The sequence below is a fragment of the Pseudorca crassidens genome, chromosome 9 (genome assembly GCF_039906515.1).
Source record: "Pseudorca crassidens isolate mPseCra1 chromosome 9, mPseCra1.hap1, whole genome shotgun sequence".
In the NCBI taxonomy this organism is placed as follows: domain Eukaryota; kingdom Metazoa; phylum Chordata; class Mammalia; order Artiodactyla; family Delphinidae; genus Pseudorca; species Pseudorca crassidens.
The window spans coordinates 72688489-72713556 of NC_090304.1; the positions used below are offsets into that span (position 1 = coordinate 72688489).

Consider the following 25068-nt stretch of genomic DNA (forward strand, 5'->3'; position numbering starts at 1 on the left):
TGTTGACCGAAGTTCTTGTCTAGGAACAATTCACAGAGTTATAAGAAGCCCAACTCAGAGGAAATGGGCTGCATCCGAGAATACGAGGTCTCTCGGTGAGAGTGTTGGAGGTCTGGCAGCCCAGCTGGAAGGCCACAGATGGGGGCTGTTCTGGCAGAAATCCCTGTATGGATTGATATCCAATTGGGTGACATATAAGGCATTTTCATACAAATCCAGATAACTATGTGAAGTTTGGACTTCTGCAGTTGCCCAGCCCACGAGTAAGCAGAGTCCAAGGGAGGAGAGTAGAGGCTTTGAAATCAAGTGAGGCTGAGCCTTCTGCAAAGCCAAGAGTCAAGGCTGGCTGAGGAACAGGGTTGGGAACCTGGCACACTGAAAGATGGGCAGTCAGGGCAGCACATGGTTTCTCTGAAGCATGGAATTTGCTCTCACTTTTTTTTTTTTTTTTGGTACGCTGGCCTCTCACTGTTGTGGCCTCTTCCGTTGCGGAGCACAGGCTCCGGACGCGCAGGCTCAGCAGCCATGGCTCACGGGCCCAGCCTCTCCACGGCGCGTGGAATCTTCCCGGACTGGGGCACGAACCCGTGACCCCTGCATCGGCAGGCGGACTCTCAACCACTGCGCCACCAGGGAAGCCCCTGCTCTCACTTTGAAGAAAAGTTATATGCAAAATGTGCCAGACCCTCCGAGACAAGGTCCTTATAATCCTCCTCTGTGGTCCTTCCTAACAAGGAGGATCATTGTGACAGATCTCTTTCTAACCGGATCCAAAGAAGGAGGAAACCATCAGGTAAAGAGCCTTAGAATGGGAGTCAATATCACCCAGACACAGATATGGTTAAGGTTCAAAGACCTCTAAAGATGCTTCTAACTGTGAGAGCCTAAATTTTAAGAAAAATGGAAGTTACATCTATGATGAGGCATTTTGTGATTTTATAATTACACCCCTTGTCTCCCATCCCAAATCTTGCTAGCACAGCTAGACTGTTCAAAGATAATTGTTTTCAAAAGATTAGGAAGAATTTTGTCTCTAAGCTAGAATTCCTTGGAATGATCCCTCCTAGATATTACTCACAGCCTTCAAATTATCTAAAGGCAGAGTAAAACTATCCTTTAGTCTTTTTTGTTTTTTCACATCTTTATTGGAGTATAATTACTTTACAGTGTTGTGTTAGTTTCTGCTGTACAACAAGTTGAATCAGCTTTATGTATATATTTATCCCCATATCCCCTCCCTCTTGAGCCTCCCTCCCACGCTCCCTATCCCATCCCTCTAAGTCATCACAAAGCATCGAGTTGATCTCCCTGTGCTATGCAGCAGCTTCCCACTAGCTATCCATTTACATTTAACTATCCTTTAGTCTTATTAAGGGCAGTCATGTTATCCATAACTGGGATGACCTATACTTGGGACATATGCCAGTATGAATGATCAGCTGCAACTAGACATTGCCTAGTGACCATGAATCATGGAAATTTAGCTGGCTTTCTTCCTGCAGGCCATCTGACCCTGCCCTTGTGTGAACCAGAATTGAATTATTTTAAGATAAAAATTCTGGTGGAGCATATGCCTTAGAATAATTTACAATACCGTGAACTCCAGGAATCACATCTTAGGTGCACCATTAAAACTCTCGGGTAAGTGGTTCAGGAACCATTTTGTTCATTCTCTGGCGCTTGCTGTCTTCCACTGATTAAAACATGATGTCGGGGGAATGGAATTATGTGGCATTGTGTTTCCCCAGCTAGAAAGACACCATCAATTTGATCAGACTGCAACATTCACGTGACAGAACACCATGCTAAAGACATGCTGATAGATGTTTGTGAGCTATCCTGTTTATATAACATCTATAGCTCCAGAAATAAGAAGAAATAGTAATACAGCAGCTAATCCTGTGAGGTTCAAAAAGACAAACTCTATTTTCTGGAATATATGCAAAGCAGCCGTGCATTTACCAATTTCAAATGAAGCACTCTCCTTTGTAACAAAATGGAAATTTCTCTTTGAAAAGCAAGATCTTTATTTTTCATCCGTCTTTATCCTATTTCTTATAAAATGTGAAGAACACGTACTTGACTTTTAACCAGACCATCTCCCCATTTTAGGTATATGCATGTACTACCCTGACCTGAATTTTAAGAGACATTAACAAAAGCAGCTGACAATTCCACCATGTGGTCTTTTTCTCCTTTCTGTTGTTGCTTTCTAATTCTCATTGTAGCTGTGTCTGCAGAGGGGACAATCCCCAGAGGGGAGAGGATCTAGGCCTCCTGTTATCTGGACCCAAGCATCCTTTTTACACCCCTACTTTTCGTCTGAATGGAACCAAATAAGACAAAGCACGGGTCTCTATCCATCAAAGGGTAAACTATCTAGAACTGGCCTCAAACTAAGAATCAAAAACTGATAGTCACAGAAATAAAAGAAAGACCAAGCCTCTGTAACAGCACACCAGGTGGTCAGTCCAATAAATTCATGCAAACAAATGGTCAATTGAATTGGAGGAACAGGCTGACAGAGTGGAAGGGGGTAAGGTGGGAGGTAGGAGTTATGAGTTAACTAGACCAGTTTAGTTATTTTATTAACGGGTCAATTCAGTCCCAGTGTTTGAACTCGTAATACTGTGTATTCATAGCTGAAGCCTGCATATCTGAATAGTCAAAGTAAAGGTGAGAGTTTAAGAAATTCTCTACATTATCTGGGAAAGGGAGAAGCTAGGTGCTCAAATTATGGAGTGTGGCTCTCTCTTCAGCTTGAACCCACCACATAATTTCCTGTTTCATTTTGTCTGAGCGGAAAAACAAGCTCTCTCAATACAAAGCAGTTTACTGCAAGGAGAGAATAAATTTCTTGCATTAAATAATTTGTCCTCTTTAGTTTACAGCCTAGAGTTGGGTGAGATAAAATCTAGAAAATCTGCAAGTAAAAGAACCACATTTTGAAACGTTGCTTTCTTTTGTTCAGATGAGCTAAATGTGTCTCTCTTCTTTATTAGCCAAAGGCACAAGAACTAAATACAAAATTCCTTGGGGAAAAATGTTGCTATAGGGCTGAGTCCATTGGCTCTTTTCCCTCCCTTTATTCTCAGGAAGAAAAGACACCGAAGGGAAGGCATTAAAATCCTTCAGAGAGGTTCAGTTTGCGATCCCTCCCAGCCCCTCAACTTCTCCAGCTTTTCTGACATTTAAAGGAACACTGTCAAATAGGTGGGGTTTATATTTAGAATCAAAATGCTTAAACATTCCTAACGAGAACAGATATAATTCTGTGATACATATGCTTGCTTGGGAAACAAGAGATTAAAAAATATTCAGACCCCGAATTTTTTTTCCTGATTGTTTTTAGGTGGGCAAAATGAAATTAGAAAAGCCAAATATTCTGAACGGTGTTGGTATCCAAGCTATATAAAATCTTTCAACTTCATGTTCTCCCTCATCTGTAGGCTTTTTTCCCTACTGACCTGACCTCGGACAGAACCACAAGTCATGCTATTGATCATTCATGCATTCAAAAATATATAAATATGGAGAGAGAGAGACTGACTCTCTGCAAAGACCTGTGAAAGGCTGCTGCATTCTTGAGAAAAATATGATTAGTATATTTAAATCTACAGAATATTCCACAGAGCTCGCTTAGATTTTTACCTCTGTTTACAGAAACACCTCAATTCACCCCTTGGTAGTGCTGGGGAGCTCCAGTGTAGGGGTAAGAATATTTTCCCAAAAGCACCTAAAGGGGATAAGGGGCCAAAGAGGGAAAGCTCAGAAGATGAGCTTACAGGAAGGACCAGGGATGGTGGAGTTCTCTAGTTCCTCCAGTGATAAAGTACAGAGGAAGAACCATGTGATTCTTCCATCAGCTCACAAACTCAGAAAACTAATATGAATTGTCTATGCCTTCTGGGTGTCTGCTTCACCAAAAAAAAAATAAACACACAGGCAGAAAGTTGAGCAAGAGAGAGGCATAATTTACTAGAAACTAATGGAAGTGAAAGGCAACTTGCACGAGTAACCGGGTCATGTACATCCACAGCGTGGAAGACAATTCCAGATGACTCAGTACAAAGGCAAGTTTTTATACTTAAAAGTGGGATATTATTGGAATATTGGGATATTATTGAAACTATCCCAATAGTTTATTGGAAAATTATCCTCTGATTATCGAACTGCCGTCAATTTTCAGACAACAAAAACTACACGTGCTACCACCTTTCCTCTCTTGCTGACTTACAGTGAGTCACAAAAGAGTTAACATCCGCTCTCTCCCTTAATCCCTACAGCAAGTAGGTTAATGATTAATTGTACCAGTGGGTTTTGTTTATAGAATTCAAACACTGTCATTGTATATGTCAGAAGAATTAAGCCTCTCTGATCATTGACATATTTTAAAATGTTTAATTTCACTGCGCTGCAAATCTACAGAAAGATGCACAAACTGCACATTTTACAAAAGCAATTAACAATTAAAGTTTTAGAGGGTAAATATAAATAAAAAGGGACTATTGTTAATTAATGCTTTGCACACACAAACTTATTAGCAGCTGCATGCCTTTTAAAACAAGAATGGAAGAGACAATAAGATTGTTGTTCATGTGCTTTCTTGAAGCAATCATGAAAATAAATAGTTCATGCCTGTTGGGTTATTTTTATTCTAGGCAAAGTTATCTCCAGTCAGCCTCAGAACAGGACTAGACTTAAAAAATCTTTTTCAAGGTGACCACTGTCCTGGGCTGCATGAGCATAAAACCCCTCCTCTTGGGGAACTGCTATCTGTTTGCCTATTCATCTACTTTCTGATTGTCTGTATGTATCAAGAAAAAGGAGACGTGGGCAACTGCAGAGCAGGTGGGGACTGACCACGAGGTCACCAGTGATAATGAAGAGGTGGGGCTGTACGTCCCTCCCATTTAAGGGCAATGCCACATGGAGAATCCCACAGTAGTTCTAGTGGATAATAGAGGATGCCCTGTCCCCATGCTGGAAGCAGGAGGTCCACTCCTGGGTCTGAATTACTCCTCTTCTATCCTCTCAGCCCCGAAAAAGAAATTGCTCCTGTCTGTTATGTTTGGGGTAAATAAGGCTAAACAACATTATAAATGACATGCAGTTTGTCTTCTACCTGCTCAGCCTACTTAGAATTCCTGGCCTTTCCTGGCTCAAACTCCTCATTTTTTTTTTTTTCACTCCCCATCTATACTTTCTGTAGCCCAAGTCTTCTACAAGTGAATTTAAATCAACGTGTCCTTCTTGTGGTCCTTTAATTTCAGGCCTCATCTCTAAACCTGGAATGTTAAGCATTAAGAAGCAAATGGCAGTAGGTATTTAAGGGCAGGAGTCTACTCAGAGCCTGTAAAAATCACTTCAGGAAAAGGCAGACATGGGTGACCCCCCCAGGTCACTAAGGTCTGGGAGGCCAGAGCTGCCCACATGCAAATTCTGCTGCTGATGTGGTCAGGACCCCAAGCTCAGCCCCACTTGCTGAGATCCTCAGTCACATTCTCCAGAAGAGATACAAGCCAAACAAGATTTAAGTCCAGGGACACATTAGCAATAGTCTATATACCAAGAAGCCCCTTGCTCTTCCTTCAACATAACTAATTTTGAATAATAGGAAATAAATCTGGGTCAATTTTTGGAGCTGTAAATCCAGTCTCGGTAATTCTGACCTCCATTAACATAGATAGTATTTCAAATTCCATTGTAACAGTTGCTCTAACTCTTTGGGGGCTGGGAGGCAATCCAAGTAACCCAAGAGAAGTAATTCTTTCACATGCCTCAATCCCACCACTCCAGAAAGAATGTAAGGGAGGCTGGAGCAAAAGACACTCTAATTTGTTGTCCCTTCCTCATGACTCCTACCTCTACTGTTTCTTCCTCATGCTTGACCTGTATGTCCCCTCAGCTGATGCTTGAGTATCTTCTATAACGTTCCATATTATTTTCCGTCACCTAGGATGACCAGGCAGTGTGCTGAGTCTGAGAATACCAGACTCTACTTACAGACAGCTTACAGTCTAGCTGGAAAGACAGATCATTAAATGAGCAATTGCAGTAACTGTAGTAAATGCTGTGCTAACAGAGGTGTCACAAGTTATGGGAAAGCCCCTTCTGAGGGGTGGGAGTGGAGTCTTCAGAGAGAGGAAGTGATGATTCAGGATGTGTAGGAGTTGGCCAGGTGAAATGTGAGAGTGAGTATGGAGGAAAGCGTTCTGGAAGAGGGAATGACATGGGCCAAGCTCCAGAAGGGAGAGAAATTTGACACACTGGGGGAAGTGGCAATTCTGTCTGGAGACTCAGAGTGAGTAAGACAAGACAAGGACAGGAGGAACTGGGCATTAGAAAGCAATGGGAAGCCACTGAGAGGGATGGATCTGGGAAGTTATCCCATCTGTTTTGCATTTAGAAGATCACCGGTGGCAGTGTGGAGAATGGACTGGAGGGACTGGAAGACTAGAGCCAGGAGGACATATTAGAAGGCTGTCAATGGACCCCATAGACACTGCTTCAGTCCCTTCGAGCACAGCAAGTTCACTCTCCCCAGACACAGCTCAGTCAACCTCAGGACTCCTCTGAGGACCTGGAAATACTCCTTTACGTGGTGCCTCTCGTCAGAATCACTAACTGGGGACACTTTCTAATTCTACCAACTGGGAACATACTGAATAGTTCTTCAGACATCCTAGGTCAAGTATTGTATCATGTCGTCCCCATGATTTTTTCTGAGAAAGGAGTAAATTCCTAGAGAAATGTCAACAGTTCTTTCACCTGTTCCTCATGTGACACAGTCCATTCAATTTGTTGAACACTGAGGTAGATGGAGGGTCCAGTCCTCACACATCCTGGTAATTTACCTCTGAATTGATTTGTTCACATATATCTCTTTTGTAGTGTGGCTCCTGGGACTGAAAAGCATACCCTAGGTGTTCTGTGAATAAGACAGGTGTAGAGAAGGCCTTTCACTTCCCATGGAGAGACCACTAGTTTTCTGGGAAGTGGGCAGAGCACTGCCAAAGTTCCAGAAGGGAGAACAACATCCATCCTTTCCTTCTTCATTAGTCACACTAGCCTTGATATTTAGCTGCCCACATAACTACCCTAAGTAAAGGCAACATGTTCCCACCACTCCTGAAGCTAGCGGGGAGCATGTGACTAAGACTTACATGGAAGTATTGCGTGTGACTTCTGTGAAGAATCCTTAAAGAGAGGGGCTGTCCCTACTGCTGCAGCCACCTGCTTCTTCTTCCTGACTGAGCATCGAGCAGCCATCTTGTCCCCCACGTGGAAGCCACATGCTGAGGCTGGGAGAACAGCGAGGGAGTATGTAGATCCCTGATGCTGTGAAGTTCCTCCCTCTCCTTCCATCCCTTGGGAGAAGTCCATCCCTTGGGACTTCTTTCATAAGAGAGAGAAAGAAACATTTATGCTCTTTTACTTACCGTGATTTTTGTGTTTTCTGTCACAACCAAAGTTAAGTCTGACTGATACACATTCTTGATTTCAGTTAATTTATTTCTATTAACAAAGCGTAAGAATTGGCTCCCCCACCACCACGCCACATTATGAAATACTTTTTAGCCTTTTGCCCTTGATCTGCTATTAAATTGCATGCTTTTTCACTGAAATGATATGTTAAAAACCACAAGGGATCTTCACAGGAAGGCTTGGCTTCAAGGATGGATAAGGAGAGACATGACATATTGGGCTGAGGTGGGGCCTCTTTCCTTAGAGAGGTTGTACCCTCTTTAATTTAAGATCCAGGTTCCAGATTCTTCTGGGCTGTGAGTTTCTGAGCAAGGGATGACAAAACTGAGCACTTCTTTGTCTGTCCATCACGTAGAACTTGTTCTGGGGAGATGTGAGGTGGTGTAGGGCCAAGGTGACTCCATTGTTTTGGGAACCTATTTGTCAGTGCTTCTGTCTGAGGTCTCACTACCGCCTGTTATTCTAATTTCCCCCACATCCAATATCCTGATGCATACAGGCTTGCTAAATCTAACTCTGCTTAGTCAAAAAGGTTGCTGTTGACTCATGTGAATATGCATCAGGGGAAAACAGTGGCAACATTAATTGGCAGAAAGCCAAACCCATCCAGACGTCTTCACATTTTCTATAAAAGATGAATAAAACAATGAATACAAAAGTCCCTGTATGTTTCATCAATTTGGACCAATGCAAAAATGAAGACCAACCATTTCATTAGGCAGGGCTCAGCTTCTAGTTCCATCTGGAAGAGCATCACTTATTAGCATAAAGAGAACACTACTGAAATTATCTCTTGAGGGATGAAGAGGGGAAGGGTGGCAAGGAATCAACTTGGGTAAATTAAGAAATAAAAGTACTTCCTACATATCTGAGGACTTCAGTTATATTATTATCACCAATTAGAAGATAGTAGTTAAAACAGATGAAAGATTAGTCACAATATAATAGGGAAGAAAAATCTGATGACTCTATATTGGATCTGTTTCTTTTACTTTAATCTTTGTATTCTACTGCTTTTGCTACAAGTTAGGAATGTTGCCTACAGCCTGAAATATACAGGATAGTCCATTCTCAAGGCTCTGACCTTTAAAGGTATAGAAATTTTCCATTCATATAGAGATAAAAAGTTGCAGAACAGGGAATAACATTTGTCTTGTTGGAAGTTTACAGGAACACCATAACCTGACCTACATGGACAGATGCAAGAACAAAGGATTCCAACACCAAGAAGTTTGCAGCAACCAACTACATGCCCTCCCTTTTTAGTATAAAAGAAGCTTGAATTCTAACTCAGGGAAGGTTGTTCTTTGGGACACTAGTCCACCATCTTCTTGGTCTGCAGCTTTCCAAATAAAGTAATTATTCCTTGTCCCAACACCTCATCTCTGGATTTATTAGGCTGTCGTGTGGAGAGCAGTATGAGCTTGGACTCGATAACAACAATAAAAATGTAAACATGACCCTCATTAATGATATTGCCAACAATCAGTCTCTATGTACAGTCTCTGTGTCTCTTTGCTTAGTGTTCTAGATGACTGGAACTTTCCCTGGTCAGGAGAATCCATGGCTGAGCTCTATATGCCTCAGCTGCAAAATGGAGAAGTTCTAGCTTGGGCTTGCTGAGATTCCAAGTCCCTTTCTTGAATCAGATCTCAGAGCAAACACAATTCTCCTAACAAGCTACTAGCTCAGCTTCATTCTTTGTCTTCTGTTTCTCTATGAGGAATGAATGGAATCTCTCTTGGGAATTATCCTGTGCCTAAGAGGAAAACAAGAACAAAAGTTCCCACATTTGGAAAACTAAGAGCCTGACATTTCATCAGAGAAAGATGTCCTAAATTAGTATGTTCCTCACAGCAACACTCCTGCAATTTATTATTTCCTTCAGGTCATGGTTATGTATCATGCTGGCATTTCTTCCTGCAGACATCTCGGCAACTTCTGGGCTCTGACAAGTTAACATCTGCAGTAGTGCAAAGTGTGTGTATGTGGGGCGGGAGATGGGAATGAGGTGGAGAAATATAGAAATGACATTAAGAGTCAGTCTGACTGAAAATGGCCCTTTCAGGAGAGAAAGCACCAGTGCGTAAACCAATCAGAGGGCAATGGTACCATCCCTTACCTGCATAAAAGGAACAATGAGGTGACCAAGAAGGGAAAAAATAAGAAAGGCAATTTCATGTAACAAAAGCAACCAAGATGGTAAGTTTTACTTCTGAACTTCTTTGCTTTTATGTTTTGGAAGCAATATTTCATGAGATTACAATGACTCATACCTCTTTTGAAAAAAAAGACGGCTTTTTCTTGTCTCTCCCTTTTCTTAATAAAAAAAGAAAAGAAAGGCCTCATTCGTTTATGGTATGTAATCTGAATATACATTGTAAAGAATTACAGTTGACCCATGAACAACGCAGATCTCAACTGCAGGGGTCCACTTATACATGGATTTTTGTCAGTAGTAAACACTACAGTACTACACAGTCCACGGTTGGCTGAATCTCAGGATGTAGAGGAACCAAGGATATGGAGGGTGATATAAGTTATATGTGGATTAATCCCCATGTTGTTCAAGGGTCAACTGTATTTTCATGAACAAATTCTTCAGAGCAATATAGATTTAAAGTGTTGTATATGATTACTTGTAATACGTACCTACTTGAAGGATCTATAAAGCATTTCTCTCTTCCATGTAAATGTGAATCTTTACAAAGGGAAGTGGATCTTTGGGTCCTCAAGAAAAGAAAGGAGAGAGAGTAGGAGGGAGGAGAGGGAAGAGGAAGGTGGAAAGGGAGGAGAAGAAGGAGGATATTTAATTCCCAAAAGGGAATGTACACACCCCAATTATAACAGTATCTTGCCATGTACAATTCCCTCATAAACTCTGCATCCTCTAGAAATCTACTTGGATTAAGAAACAATTACTTTAAGTTTGGAGTTTTATTCAATGTGTTCCAAGTTCTGAGACCACTAGGACTGCTCCAGAAGAATGATTCACATGGAAAACCTATTTAAAATCAAACAAGTAAAAAGTGTTTGCGAATAAATCAAAATGTCTATGAATTTAAAAGCTTGAATAAATCAACTGGAGTCATATAAAAGCCTAGTAAAAGGACCTGGGGGGCTTCCCTGGTGGCGCAGTGGTTGAGAGTCCACCTGCCGAAGCAGGGGACACGGGTTCATGCCCCGGTGCAGGAAGATCCCACATGCCGCAGAGCGGCTGTGTCCGTGGGCCATGGCCGCTGAGCCTGTGCGTCCGGAGCCTATGCTCCGCAACGGGAGAGGCCACAACAGTGAGAGGTCCGCGTACCGCAAAAAAAAAAAAAAAAAGGACCTGGGAAAGTCTCTAATGGAACCATGACACCCTGAATCACAGACAAGGAGGAAGATTCTGATTTCATCCATTGAGGGTGAGGTAGAAAAAAATCATGCAAGAAAAAAATAGCTTTCCAGCAATTGTATCAGAGTAATTAAGTCCACATGAAAAGGCACAACATGGTCATCAGCCATAGAATCCCAGAATAGAATCAGGGGCTCTTTAGGAAAGTGCTAATTGCTTCAATATATTTCTGCAAAGCTGGCAAAAAATAAGAGGTTGGGAGACTGGAGGTACAGGCTTGCTTTTAGCAAAGGTATTTTGATGTAAAAGAAAAGCCACTGAGTGGGATCCACCCATGACTCTGTTGTGTTCAAGAGCGTACTTTTCAGCTGTAGAACGTGAGCTCCTAAGGGAAACATTCTGTTCAAAAACAAGTGTATAAATGCAATAAACATCTGTTGAGAAAATGAACTTAAATTGTCTTTTTGATCATTTATGAATGACAACATGGCAACTGCAAAAACACGAAAGACAACAATAATGTAAGCAATTCCAATATATTCATTTAATCAACAAATATAATGAATACCAGTCTCTGTTTTAGGCACTGAGGATTCAGCAGTGTCCAAAGTAGAATATGTCTCTGGCTTCCTGGTGCTTACGCATCAGTGATAAAGGCTTGGCATATCTAGGTCTTGGCCTGAACTAATATGTTTAACATGCTCTAAAGGATGGGCATTTTAATGATTCTTCAAATTATTTTGCCACGAATATACTAACTGAATGGTTATATACTTCCTTAAGAATTGTTGGCTCTGGAAGACAATTAACAAGCCCAGTCAAATTAGCCCCAAAAATGTGCAAAATGTTTTGTTTCACATACGGCTCTACACTTATTAGGCTCTATTCATAATCATAAATATCCAGATTTTTTTTCAGATAATTGTCACCCATAGAACTGTTATCTGTGAGGCATCATAGAAAAAGCAAAAGATGGCGCCCTTTGTCCTGAGGCACTATATTCCAGTGCAAGAGGTCACAAGACACAGAGAAACGCCAATGACCAAATGTAAACATAAGTACTTACTAACTCGAATGCAAAATGCATTTGTGGTGTAGACACTGAAATGAATCTGTAACAGCATACTTAGGGGGTGAGTGAATCAGTGAGGGTCAGCTGTACACAAAAATACTTAGCCTTCACAGGATTTACTTGTTGAGGTGTTTACCAAAAAATTCAGTGTGGTCATTCTCAATGATATGAGTGCAAAAACACATTTTTAACTGAAATTTTTTCCTTTCTTATCTACTGTATTAGTGAGGGTCCTGACAGGAAATAGGTCCAATTAGGATAATTCGTGGAGGGGTTAAGGGGTTAATCATCCATGTGTAGGTAAGGTATAGGGGAATCCCAAGGGCTACAGCAGGAACCCAAGGCTAATAGCAGAGGCGGTCAGCATTCCTAGACTGAAGAACTGGAAGAGGAAGAAGTTTCTGAAACCAAGTAGGAGAAAATCCTATAGAGCAGGTTACCTTGAAAGGCAAGAACCTGCTGGCTAGAACAGGGTAGAAAAGGGTGAATCCAAATAGAAGGGGCGAACAGAGTGTGCCTAATAGGGCTTCCTTGGTGGCACAGTGGTTAAGAATCTGTCTGCCAATGCAGGGGACATGGGTTCGATCCCTGGTCCAGGAAGATCCCAAATGCCGCTGAGCAACTAAGCCCGTGTGCCACAACTAATGAGCCTGCACTCTAGAGCCCACGAGCCACAACTACTGAGCTTGTGAGCCACAACTACTGAGCTTGTGAGCCACAACTACTGAAGCCCGCACGCCTAGAGCCCGTGCTCCGCAACATGAGAAACCACTGCAATGAGAAGACTGAGCACCACAATGAAGAGTAGCCCCCGCTCGCCACAACTAGAGAAAGCCCGTGGGCAGCAACAAAGACCCAACTCAGCCAAAAATAAATAAATAAATAAACTTAAAAAAAAAAGAAGGTATCTGATACATACAGTAAATATGCTATTGACCAACTAAGTTTTTTAAATATTCCTTCAGTATTTATTGAGCACCTACTATTGAGCCAATCCCTGCACTAGGCAAGGACTCTAAAAGATGAGTATGTTATGGTATTTGCCCTCAAATAACTCAGAGTCTAGTGTGGATGACAGACATACAAAGAGACTAAGTAAAAGACATCGCTCCAGGCAGTTTCTGTACCAGAAATAGGAGAAAGTGCTGCAAGACAAAAGAGACTGAAGAGGAGCTATCCTTTGGAAAGGGGACATTATTAAGAAATGGCTGACACAACCTTACCTGTAATATCAAGTTAATTATTTTCAGGATAATAAAGAGGTCACTGAATTATGGGCTATAATTCTACTGATATGTTTGTAAAGATAATAGCAATGTGCATTAAGAGGTCTTGGCAAAACCCTAAATGTGCTTTGGGTTTTTTAAAACCACAATTCATATCAGAAATAGTTCAATGTCTTCATGTTACAGATGAGGAAATATGCTTCATATATTTAGTAGCAGAGAGAGAGCAAGGACCTAGGTCTCCTGACTCCCTGCCCAGGTGGGCCTGACAGGATTTACATGTTTTAGAAATAATGTTAGCTGCACATAAATTAAGTCACTTACCTTTCCCTCTCATCCCTGTTCTACTACACTTCATTTCTTTGTATCTTTCATTCTTCTTACGTTAGTTGGAGGGCCTCTCAAAATTGGCATCAATGAAGTTCTTAAGAATCAGAAGCTCAAATTCCTAAAATCTGTTACTAAGCAGTAAACTTCAGTAATGTGTTTTTCACTCTACTATTTGTGGTAGCCTGTACTTTCCTGGTGTGATTTCTTTTTATATAATGTGTGAATTTTGCAGCATGATGTCAACATGGTGAGATGCATAACCATATGCCACACCATTGGATGCTCGAATCTGCGGGTTGTCCTTTGAGCAATAACTGCAGTGACCTAATTGTTCCCATTTATTGTTCTGTTAGTAACAATTATTCAGAGTACTTTAATACAACAGATCTACCAATATCTTTCATTTAATCATTTCTACAGGACTGCGTGAGAACTCCCAAGGATTCCATAATTGGTTCATCATTAAACATATATTTAGTGTCTAGTATATTTCAGGCACTGCATTTGGGGATTAAATAGACATGTGACATGGTCACTCCCTTCAAGAAGCTCAAGCTAAGTTTAATTCCATTTCACCAGTTTTAATTGACTTACACTACGTGTCCAAGCGCCAGGCTGGTGAAGACATGGTAACGAGCGCAGGGGTATGATTCCTGTTTCTTGGACCAGAGTCCAGGGCACACACTGTGGCTCACAGGCTGATTTCCTTGGCAAGCTGGATGATTACTCTTGCCACAGCCCAAACGCTACCACTTCTGAGAGGCTGCCTTCGACTCTTCTCCTAACATACAGGCTGACGGCTGGAGGTTGCCTTGCCGTCAGAACCCTTGTCCTTCCTTTTCCCCAAGAGGTCAAAGATCTGTCTCCCTCTGTTCATGCCCACCTTCTTTGGTACTCCTTTTGAAAGACTCCCCAGTTTCTGGCTGAGAGCGAGAACAGCTAAACATTGAGGTCTTGATCCCTAAAAGAAAACAAAATTGCATTTTGTTTTTGATCCTTCAGGTGTTTGGTCTGGGTTTTCCAAGTAAGCCCTCAACAGAAGATTTTTACACATTTAAGGAGAAATAAGGTTTACTTATATGCCTAAAGAAAAATTGATGTCTTTGGCAATAACAGTACCTCGCCTGAGCTTTCTGGTTCTCAATGCCTCCCTAATTTGTGTTTTGATGGGATTACTTTTCACAAGTGAGCAAATTGAGCAATAAAGGTTTTTATCAGTTACCTAACAATAGTTCCTTAGTCTTTTCAAAAAGGTTTGTGAACATAAAAAACAATTTAGTTTATATGTCATTAAAAATTAGCTTCTTTGAGGCCAAATGGATAATTGTAATGATTGATGAGTAGTATTAATATAAGAGAAAAGTAAATACGTCTGTTGAAAACTTTTTATTATTGTAGAGCTAATGAAATTGTCAGAAGGCCAAAAGTCATCGGGTAATCTATTTCATTTTGCCCCTTTAGACAAAAAGAAAAAGAATGCAGATTCTTTTTTCTTTTATTCTTGCCTGCACATACCACATATAAATATAGTTGACTAGGTGAGAAAATAAAGACTGTCTTGGGTGTGGATTTTTGGGCAACTCTGCAACTACATAATACTGTTTATCAAATACTTTGGAAATTTCTGGAAATAATGGAGGTATAAAAAGGAACATTGGGAGAACATATGGTTTTAGCAAGGTATTTTAAAATATTAAGTTTGGTGGATAATAGAAAGACAAAAGTTACAGAGACCATAAAGTTATAAGGATAAAAAAAGCAAGGGAAAGATATCCAACCTCCTGAAAAAACATGATAAATACCATTCTTTCAAAGTAACTTAAGGAAAGATGTTAAAGCCACTTCCCTTTTGGTTTTCATAAAAGAGATTTACTCTGCCCTCAATAAAAGGACTTGTTTTTTTGTAACTGCTCCAGTTAGATTTCTCTATTGTAATCTGGAAATCTATGGCTTTGGGGTACTCTGAGCATTGTCATGTGCTCTTTCTGCTGTGTAAAGGATGTCATTTCAATTACTCGCTGGCCCATCTTTTAAGTCCCTTAAAGGTTACAGGGCAAATTCCGCCCAAACATTCAATATAATGTTAAAGTTACTATTTAAAAGTCAATGTACAGAACTGTCTTAGACTCAGCGACTCTCATGGTTCTCATGGTTTTTGGTTTATGCTCACAATTCCCTCAATTGATTGGTAAGTTGTGGTCACCTTGATGGTATTGCTTCATCCTTAAATGAGGCTGGCCATAAACAAGTTTCAGCCAGTAGGTATCCCATATACCAAACCGATCACAGATTATGCACATTGCCATCACTGCCTGGGGCTGCCTATTTTTACCTATGCACACAGAGTGGGCCTCTTGTGAGGGCTGGTCCTGGCACACTGGGTAATACCCATCACCTCTGTTGCTCAGTCTGCGAGGTGGTGAGGCTGCCTCAGGCCATGCCACTGTGCTCAAAATATGAGCAGTGCTGAAATCCACTATTTTTTTCTTTTTTTTTTTTTTTTGCGGTACGCGGGCCTCTCACTGTTGTGGCCTGTCCCATTGCAGAGCACAGGCTCCGGACGCGCAGGCCCAGCAGCCATGGCTCACGGGCTCAGCCACGCCGTGGCATGTGGGATCCTCTGGGACCGGGGCACGAACCCGTGTCCCCTGCATCGGCAGGTGGACTCTCAACCACTGCGCCACCAGGGAAGCCCTGAAATCCACTTTATGGCGTGGTGTTTAACTGCTGTCCCTTAAAAACTGTCCAGGCAGTATATGCTTGGCTGTGAGTAAATCAATGATGATCATAAAATACAACAAATTCCAAACCAACTAATCCAAGGGCTTTGAAAAAGCCATTATCAAATAGAAAAGGTACTTTCAGGATTCTTTTTTTAAGGTTGATGTCCTGGTTGTATAAACATGTACAGTCATCACTAAATAGATGCCTCTCAGTTACAGAGTCAACAAAGAACAATTTTTTTTTAAAAACCCCACTTCCTCCCCAGGAAACGGTGTATGTTCAGAGAGGAAGCTGTCTTCCTGTTTTCTCCATACTAGCACTCCTGCAAGGTTTTTGTCTAAACTTCCAAACTCAGAGTCTCCATCATATGGAACAAGCTCTTCTTAACAACTGGCCACATTTTCTAGCAGTGAATAAAAAAAAAAAATTATTATTTCCCACAAAACATAAAAAGTATTATGAGCCTAACTTGTCACCTACTATATTCTTAAGTACTAAACCCCACCCCAATCTCCATCTCTTTCATGTATAGTGAGGGCACTATATTAATCTACTGGGGTTATTCCGTCAAAAGTTTTTGCAAAATACGTCAACTCTTAGTTTTCCAATTATGAAAGAAACTTGACCGGGCACCTGCTTTTTATTATTTCAGTGTTTTGTGATACAAACCCAATATGCCTGGCATCCAAGAATAAAATATAATTCAAGAACGTTTTGTATATTCTGCTCTAAAATTTTAGCATTTCAGTAGATTTTGGGGGCTATTAAAAAGAACCCTCTGAAACAAACAAGTCATTTTTCCCCTTTTTTGAGTTTTTAAAGTCAGTTAAGGAGCTTTTATTTCATTTATTTCACCTGGTGATGCTTGAAGTAATAAAATTCAGATAAACCTGAGACTCAAGGCAGGGCTACATCTAGATGCTATTTTTAATGAGATGAATTTGGGTTTGGTAACTTTTCAGTTTTTCTTTTTACTCTTGCTTCTACATCCCCAGTTTATGACAGTTGTCCATGAAGTCAAGCTTTTTCAGTGTTGTCCAGAAGACCATCTAAATCAGAATCAGCAAAGAAATGCAGATTCCTGAATTTTATAGGTCTCATCCCAGACCTATAACATCAGAATCTTTGAGACTAGGCCTGGGAATCTTCATGTTGACAGCTGCCCAGTGTGATTCCTTAAGGGTGTGATAAAGACATAAGGGCTTATCTCTCCCAGGGAGAGTTACTTGTTAATAGCAATCAAAGGCTTGAAAACCTTTAAAACATATAACTTTTCTTTCTTTTTTTTTTGTTTTTGGACAAAATCTTTTGGGACAAGAAAACTTTTTCATGCCCCTCAGATTTTACAATAAAGGCAGCTCCATCTTCATTTACTATTCATAAATCGAACTCAGGAGATCAAATATAGAGGAAAAAATAATTTGCATTCTTTATTGGCAACCTATATAGCATACTGTGACGGGTAGATATTCTGAAAGTAATTAACCTAGGGAAAAGCATTATAAAAACCGTAGGCTAATAGAACTACCATATGACCCAGTAATCCCACTACTGGGATATACCCTATGAAAACCATAACTCAAAGAGTCATGTACCACAATGTTCACTGCAGCACTATTTACAATAGCCAGGACATGGAAACAACAGAAGTGTCCATCAACAGATGAATAGATAGAGAAGATGTGGCACATATATACAATGGAATATTACTCAGCCATAAAAAGAAACGAAATTGAGTTATTTGTAATGAGGTGGATGGACCTAGAGTCTGTCATACAGAGTGAAGTAAGTCAGTAAGAGAAAAACAAATACCATACACTAACACATACATATGGAATCTAAAAAAAGAAAATGGTTCTGAAGAACGTAGGGGCAGGACAGGAATAAAGACGCAGACGTAGAGAATGGACTTGAGGACATGGGGGTGGGGGAAGGGTAAGCTGGGATGAAGTGAAAGAGTAGCACTGACATATATACACTACCAAAGGTAAAACAGAGAGCTAGTGGGAAGCAGCTGCATAGCACAGGGAGATCATCTCGGTGCTTTGTGACCACCTAGAGGGATGGGATAGGAAGAGTGGGAGGAAGATGCAAGAGGGAGGGGATATGGGGATATATGTATACGTATAGCTGATTCGCTTTGTTATACAGCAGAAACTAACACAACAATGTAGAGCAATTATACTCCAATAAAGATGTTAAAAAATAAAACAGCTTCACAGTATCTTCATAAGTTATTAAATAATCATTGTTTAACCATTGCTCTTCAGTTGCACTGGTGGATTTCTCCTGGAAGTTTGGTATAAGAATAATGGCAAAACAAACAAAAAGAAGAATAATGTTTCAGTAAACATCCGTTGAATATACGTCTTTGCTTTTATCTCTGGTATATTTTTAGGTACGATTTCTATATGAAATTTAGATTTCATTTGCTAGGTCACCACGTATGTAACATTAAAGTTTCATCATATAAAGTCAGTTTACAGATATTTCTTTTGTCTGTTCCATGTTTAAAATGTATTTTACAGGTTTGTCACTTCACTTTTAAATTTATAATGACTTTTAAATGTTACTACAAATCAAAACATGTTACTAAATGTGCCTTAAAAAAATCCGTAGGCTCTTTTAATTGCGATTATGTTGAGTATATTTACAATTGAACAGCCCCCCCAAAACTTACTATCAGTTATTTTTTTAAATTACCTTCCAGCAGGAAATTGTATTTCCCACATCATGCAGCAGACCTAAAAATCTCCCACTATGTTTCAAGAATATGTTACTCAGCATTCCCGATATTGTCCAATTTTAAAGAAATAATTCTTCTTACATTTCTACCCAAAAAAGAGTTCTAGGTCCAGGAAACACAAGCAAGCATACTTTATAGTAAAACCTCAAGACTCTGATAGAGAAGCAGACTTTAAAGCAAACTAAAGGGGTGGATTTAGACAACCAACAGTTAACTATACTTAATTTTGATGATTCTCAATAATGACTACAGCATATGCCAGATGCCTTGTCATTTTAGATGTGTCAAAACAGTTTATACAAAAGTATCAAATGATTTATCAGTCACTTACTAATTAATACAGCATTGAGATGATTAAAAGGTATTCATTCACGTAACTCAGAACGACCAGTTAGACTTACAGTGAAAGAGCTATAAAATGTGTTGCTTGTCGTGTGTCCTCCCCGTAAGTCATTCAACCTTTCCAAGTGTCATTTTACTCATATGTAAACAGGAGTAGGAATAGGAACTGTGCCAAAGAGATATTGGGAGGATTAAGTGATAAATGTAAAGTCCTTAGCACAGCATCTACCATATAGTAAGTGCCCTATAAATGTCAAGTTATTATAATTATTATTCTTGTTTTCCTATCTCTAGGCACCATGTTAGACAATTAATAACAAACCATGAGACTTTTATAAAACCAACATGTCGTTCAACTAACACTATTTTACATGGGAGCATATGTAAATAAAATTGGTTTAAGGTTTTTGAAATTCTGCTGCCTCTTCCTTTTCCATAGCTTCATATGTGCACTGCTTCCTCAAACTACGTTACACTGACTTCATTCTACTCATTTATTGAAATACCTTTAGATTTAAAGTCCTCATCTATGTCTGGAGTTAATATAATAATCAGAAATTTGGGGTCAGATAAGCTTATGTATAACAATTACTTTTTTTTAACAATTTAAGTAAATTAAAGTTAAATAAATTTTAGGGAGATCTGAAAGTTGTTGAAAGCCAAAGGGTACAGAAATATTTCTGAAATCTTAACTCTAAACTCTTACATATTGATGTGATATCAAAGCCACTTGTGAAGGCTTTTTTTGTTAATTGGTTTGTGGAGGGCTAAGTGAATTATTTAGTAAACGACTCAACAAGCAAATATTTCACCATGGAAACAGAATGATAAACAATGCTCCTTGGGTCTTAATAATAGTCGTAAGTGCATTCATTCAATAATTTTTATTGAATTCCTTCTGTGTGTAAGGCATTGTCCAATCTGACAGGGTCTTTGACATTTTTTAAAAAAGAATATTATTATCTAATTTGATGAGCTCAAAGTCTTATTGGGGAGAGATAAATAAAAAGATATCATAACATAAAGTTATGAATGAGGGGAGATGAATGCACAGATGGAACAAATAATTATTCATGAGAGGGATCTAAAAAGACTGTCTTTCTTAAAGGCTCACTTGCTGGGACCTAAGGAGTAGTTGTAAGAAAATGGGAGAGCAGAAGGATGGGTGGGTCTTTGAAGAAGAAATTACACATCTCCTATATGACAAGCACGTGGGGAAAACTGGTAAATTTAATCATGGTTCACAGGGTACCTAGTGGAGAGAGTGGGAAGAGGTTAGAGTTCTAACCCGGAAACTGTGTGTGTGTGTGTGTGTGTGTGTGTGTGTGTGTGTGTGTGTATGTGTGTGTGTGTGTGTGTGTGTGTGTGTGTGTGAATGGGGGGGGACAAGTGAGTTCCTTTTTGAACACATGTTTGATGCACCTGTGGGACACAGGCATTGATGTTCAAGGGGCATCTGGATCTGGAGTTTAAGAAAGAGATTCACTGTGAAAGATAATGGACTTAGAAGTCAGTATCTGATAGACGGTAACTGAGGACACATGTGTGTATGGGATCACCTGAGAGAGCAAGCAAACTAAAAAGAGAAGTCCAAGGCCAGATCCCCAAGGAACACTAACATTTAAGGGTTTAGCCCAGGAAGACGATCCAGCAAAGAAGGAGCAATTAGAAGCAGAATGAGGCAAGAGGCAGCCTGGAAGCCAAAGTTGTAGGGGAGACGCTTTTAGGGAGCAGAGATTGCCATAGTTTTATCAGTCAGCAGCAGTGGGTGAAGCTTCTCTCTCAAGAGACAGGGCTGCTAACAAGGAGTTAATTCACTGTAGTTCACCACTCTTCCATAATCTCCAGGAGAAGTGCTAGCAGAAAGAAAATGGTCCCGTGATGGAGATGGCAGAAGAGAGGAAGAAAGAAGGAACAAGAGGCTAAGATAACTCAGGAATGAGTCATCAGCCCATAAACAAGAAAGAGTCAGCAATATGACCATGCCTCCTGAAATAAAGGAGCAAAAAGAACTCTCAATTAAGAAGAAAAAAAGTCTTCCTCAGAATTGAGGCGGCATGGTAATTTAAACAATGGCTTTTGAATCCCTGCGTGCACACTGCTTGGTATAACTCAGTGAGCATTTGTTGACGAATGAACTTGGGAAAGACACTGCCAACTGGGGCCTTGGTTTCCTTATGGTATAATTAGGGGGAGTAGTCCATTTGGTTCTCACAAGTATCCTATGTGGTAGGGACTATTTTTGGCCCACTTTACAGATGAGTTAGCCAAGATATAGAGTTTAGGAAATTTGCCCAGACAGGTGATAAGTAGCGAAGTTGAGTTTCAGATTTGGGGCTTTCTGTCTACAAAGCTCATGCTTTGCTTCCCATGGGGACCATTAGAACTTTCAAAGTACTTAAATATGCTTCATTTTTCTCCCTTTAAATGTGAGGCTATGAGGGAAGTTGGGTAAGTATTGTTACCTCCACAACAGGTAAAGAAATTGAGGATTTGCCTACAAGTATATGGAAGCCAGGTCTTCTAACTCTATTTTATGGCCTTTTAAAGATCAGTAAATGTATTACATGAACAAACATTAACTCTGAGATCAAAATTAACATCTTGGAAGGAAACTACTGTTACTCTTAAAACTGTATAAAATATCTTTTCTTTCTAGAAATTATAGCACCATGGAAATGAATCATCTGAGATTCTGTCTTAAGAAGTAGAGATGGCAGTTTAAGTATAGCCCTCTAAAAAGTAGCAGCTTTTCCTCCATCATCTTACTAGTTAATCTTCCTGGGAACAGGCTGATATTTACTCATCCCAAGAGAGTGTTGAATTGTCTGGACTCCAAAAGATACCAAGGATAAGGTTTTAAGTTCCTCACCATTAGTCATCACATGGAGAAAAGTGACAGAGCTCTTTACAGATGCATTGCTCTTTCTTTGCCCTTAAAATGGCAGTAGAAACAAAATTCAATGGGTTTAAATTAGGAAAAGTCAGTAAAGAATGCCCTCCCTTCCTTAAAAGTGATCTGTTCCCCCGGTAAGATGTGAAATACTCTGCGGTCTCTAGACGACAGGATCAGATAAGCTAACAATGCATTTGAGCGCTTTGCAAAGAAATGTTAGACAAAATAGATCAGGTTAAAGTGGACACAGATGCCCCAAAGCAAATTCTAATTATTTTTATTCCCAGTCTTGGAACAAAGAGACAATTTAAAAAAAAAGAAAAAAAGGTAGATTGTGTGTATGTGTGTGTGTGTGTGTGTGTGTGTGTGTGTGTGTGTAGTGAAGGTATTTCCCCTTCATTTGATTAGTGATGTTCAGAATTGCTATGTAACATGATACATAAGCAACCTAAATAGTTGAATAATAAAAAGCGAATCCATCCTTCGAACCAGGAGAAGGCACATTTCCAGCATAGGTCTTTTGAGGCCATGCTCAGGTTATTCTGGTAAACTGATGTGGATGAAATGAACGTTTTTGAGTCAAGAAAGTCTGGATTCTAATTCCAGCACTTCCATTTCTAGTCATCTAGATCCTAGACAAGTTGCTGAACTTTTCTGAGCTTGTTTTTTTAAAAGGTCTATAAAATGGAGGAAAAAAGCACTAATGTTTTAGGGTTCTTATGAGGATTAAATGTGATAAGGGATGTAAACTCTCCGGAATCATTTGTTCCCCTTTTCCTCTATGGATTCCTACTCCTTCCGTGAAAGCTTACAACAATCTGGGAAATGGTTGCCGATGGTGGTAAGCCATGAATTCAATTCCAAGGCAGAAGGTTTAAATAACCAAGAAAACTCCAGGAGTTGTTGATGCAGTTATCTTCCAGATGAGAAATGCTCATAGTCATGTGGAACATGCTGTACACTTGCTTCTAAGTTCTTGGCCAAAATTCCCGTCTTGAATAGCAATGGTTGGCTACCCACACTACCTCTAAATGCAGCTATATTTCAGCAGTTGTCAAATAGCTAATGTGTGCTGAAAACTGTAGAAAGTTGCCTTTTCCTCCTTAAATTCTTACTCACATCCATTTGTGCAAAAATGTCCCAAATGTATATGCTTTGACCTTTTGTGAGAAATGAGATTTTTGAACTCAGGTCCAATTAGGAGGTAGAGGTTGATGATCCAGGAAGAGTCATGTGCCTTTTGAAGTTAATTATGAGCTTCATCCTCTAGCTGATCTTGGATAGTTGAGCTTGGGTCTAGCTGTTCCCTCATTGAATTTGCTTCACACCTAGAAAAGACCTAACCTGTAAGAGACATGCCTCTATGTGCTCCTTTCCTGTAAGTGGAGTGAAGGAAGCTGCATGCCTTGCTCATGAAATCATGAGTCATTTGTGTAGCAAAGTGAATTGGCCACTTATGTTTGTACAAAGTTGATGGGCTGAGAAATGGGGCAATTCCAATGTAGAAATAAGTGCTCTAGGAGGAGACCATGCTCCTTGAGATGCTGGGGATTACTGGGTTCACAGTGACTAGGTCCCCAGCATGACCATCCTCCTAAGTCACAAATCTTTATGGAGGCCTTATGACCTGCGTGACACCAGCAGATGACACAGAACATTATGGGTCACGGAGTTCTCTCTTCCACTTCCTGTTATTTTTACTTGTCTGCTTTGTTTCATGTTTTCAAAGGTCTAACTACCACCTCTCTTAGCTGCTCTGAATGAGATGCTGGTCAGTGATTCCTCTGATGAATACCCATCGTTATCCCCTCTTCTGGGATGAGGACATCCGAGGGAGGAAACGGTCAGAGGCTTGCTCAATGCGGTGCAGAGAGGCGGAGGCAGACCGCGCCCTTGAGCAGCTCACTGCCCGGCCCACTGAACCCTGCCGCCACCTGGACGCCCGCTCCCTCCCTCCCTTCCGCCTCCATGCATGCAGCTGAACACAGCCCAGATGCACCCAGCACCCAGCACCCGCCGCTGCTTCGGCTTCTGTCAGCCCTCCCCTCTCTGGAACCCATTTCCTCTCACCCTTGGACTTTTTATCCTCATAATCAAATGACATTTCCGAGTCCAGAAACTGAAAGAGCCACAGTTTAGGGCAACAAAAGCAATCAGAATGCCTTTCTAGTTTTGAGCTTTAGGTTAAAAGAAACCCCAAATATAGTTCATAAAATTATGAGAAGAATAGGAAAGTTGAAGGTTGGGACAAAAACTGCATATTTCGAGGCAGAGTTATAGACTCAATTTTCTAAAAAATATTTACCATCTTTGCAGATCTATGTGTCCCCAACCCACGGGAACTCCACACACAGTGTTTACACAAGTTGTCAGAGTGAAAGCTGAATCCCTTTTAGGCCTGCCTCCTAGACCAAAGGAAGAAGATGTAACACTGGACACTGGAAGAAGATTCCCAGCATTACCTAGAATGAAAAATGGGGAGATTTTAACCTACTCTTCAGTGTAAACCTCACACTCAAACTTGGCCCTCTTTTCACAGTTTATATATCCTGACTTTTCTGTCCTAAAGTCTATGACCGCCCAGGAAGAGGAGACCACTGCCTTCTCCCATTTTAACTCCTCTGTCAAAGCCCACCTCAAATTTTACCTTCTCCATGCAGCCTTCCCAAATCCTTCCCACAGAATTTTACTCTCCCTTCTCTCAACTGCTACAACTTTCACTGCTGGTATCATTAAGTTTAGAGCTTTGCAGAGAGAGAAAGACAAATATCATATGATATCCCTTGAACTTCTATACAAAACAGAAAGAGACCCACAGACATAGAAAACAAACTCACGGTTACCAAAGGGGAAAGGGGAGAGATAAATTAGGAGTTTGGGATGAACATATACACATTATGTGTTTAT

The 25068-nt window shown here is 40.4% G+C and overlaps 1 protein-coding gene and 1 long non-coding RNA gene across 2 annotated transcripts in view; one reads left to right on the plus strand and one right to left on the minus strand.

Annotated features, from left to right (window-relative positions):
* Window positions 1-25068, minus strand: part of MAML2 (mastermind like transcriptional coactivator 2) — a 361646-nt gene that overhangs the window by 214644 nt on the left and 121934 nt on the right. The window lies entirely within an intron of this gene.
* LOC137230762 (uncharacterized) lies at window positions 9410-23987 on the plus strand. Its single transcript, XR_010946247.1, has 3 exons — window positions 9410-9466; window positions 9557-9690; window positions 23891-23987. It is a non-coding gene; the product is annotated as an uncharacterized lncRNA (long non-coding RNA).